This window comes from Vombatus ursinus, unplaced genomic scaffold (assembly GCF_900497805.2).
Source record: "Vombatus ursinus unplaced genomic scaffold, bare-nosed wombat genome assembly UNPS02004422.1, whole genome shotgun sequence".
NCBI classification, from domain to species: domain Eukaryota; kingdom Metazoa; phylum Chordata; class Mammalia; order Diprotodontia; family Vombatidae; genus Vombatus; species Vombatus ursinus.
Genome location: NW_020944200.1, coordinates 90,988 through 92,500, shown reverse-complemented (window position 1 = coordinate 92,500; position 1,513 = coordinate 90,988).

Below are 1,513 nucleotides of genomic sequence, written 5' to 3'. Positions count from 1 at the left end.
CAAGAAGGGCCTCTGCAATGATTTTTTTCTTTTCTTTTTCTTATTTTAAACTTAACTACAAAACAAAAAAAAAGGAAAAAAAAAAAGCATTTCCACGTGCACAGCATAACCTAGAAGGGGATTCAATATAAAACAATAAAGATACATTTCAAGAAAACCTATATAATCAATACTTCACATTGTTTTCAAAGTCTGCAATAATTGGAGTTTTTTTTTTATTTTTAACTCTCACGATTCAACTTTTTGGGGAGAATGGGATTTGGGAAGTGGAAATAAGCTTCTCTGTGCTCTACAACATGCCCAAGTCTCTCTCATTCTGAAGAACTCCTCTCACTGATACTCACTTTCTAGTACTAATGGTAGCAAGAAATGAGAAGGGATTGATAGCAGAAGCAGTACATATGCCAAAATATCTGGATAGGTCATGTTTTTTCTGGTGGATGACTAGATGGGATACGAAGCACATATGGATGTAACTAAGTTAGGGTAGTTTTGACACACTTACCCACCAATAAGCATAGGTAGGGCAGGGCAGAGTGTTCAAACTGAGTAGATTCCAAGTATCTGGAGTTCTGAGTCTGTAGCATCATTCTTCCTGATGAAGAGGAGAGTAACAGTAGGGAAGACAGCAAAGTGCCCATGATGGATAAACTCTGGCTTCTCAGTGCAAGACTAACCACCAGGTAATTAGTTTCTCAGCCACAGGTGTTCATTAAATGTTAGGGTTTGTGACCAGAATTGGTAGCTGGATGAAATGATGGACCAGTCAAAGGAATGTTAGGAAATGTAAAACCAGGGACAACACCAATCAATCAGTAAAAAGTTTTTAAGTGCCTACTAAATGCCAGGCATTGTGCTAAGTGCTCTGAATACAAAAAAGAACCAAAAGATAGTACTTGCTCTCCATTCAAGAATATTCATTGATTTTTGGTGGGGAAAGTAAAATTATACATTAAAAACTAATTAATAATATTTTTTGTTAAAAATAGTCTAGCTTAAGTTACTTTATATCCCTGATAATGTGCCCACTTAGTAAGGCCTAGCAATTTAAAAGTTGCTGCATAAATTTGTGTTCACTTCTTAGTTCTACAAAGAAGGAAAACCGACATGTACCTTTTATTACTCTCACTACCTTTCACCAAAAAGGAAGCTCTGTTTCTAATGAAATTAAAAATATTTTCACTTTCTAAAATGCCCAGTGTCATTTCAAAATTGACCTCATTCCATTTGGGGAGAAAAAAAATCCTTTTCCCCTCACACAATTATAAAAGAGAAATGTTTGGGATCAAACTTATCAACAAATAGAACTCTTCTCAAGGATGTCAGCAGGGACTTCAGTCTGGGATGTAAACAATAGACTTTCTTCAGAGCTTTCTTTTATTATTTTTGGGGTGGGGGAGCAAAATGATCTATTTCCACCTCCTGAACTCCACTTCAGTTGCAGTATATTCAAGAAAACATATCCAAACAAACTACTTTCCTAGTTTTTCATTCTCATCTTCAGTGTGCATCC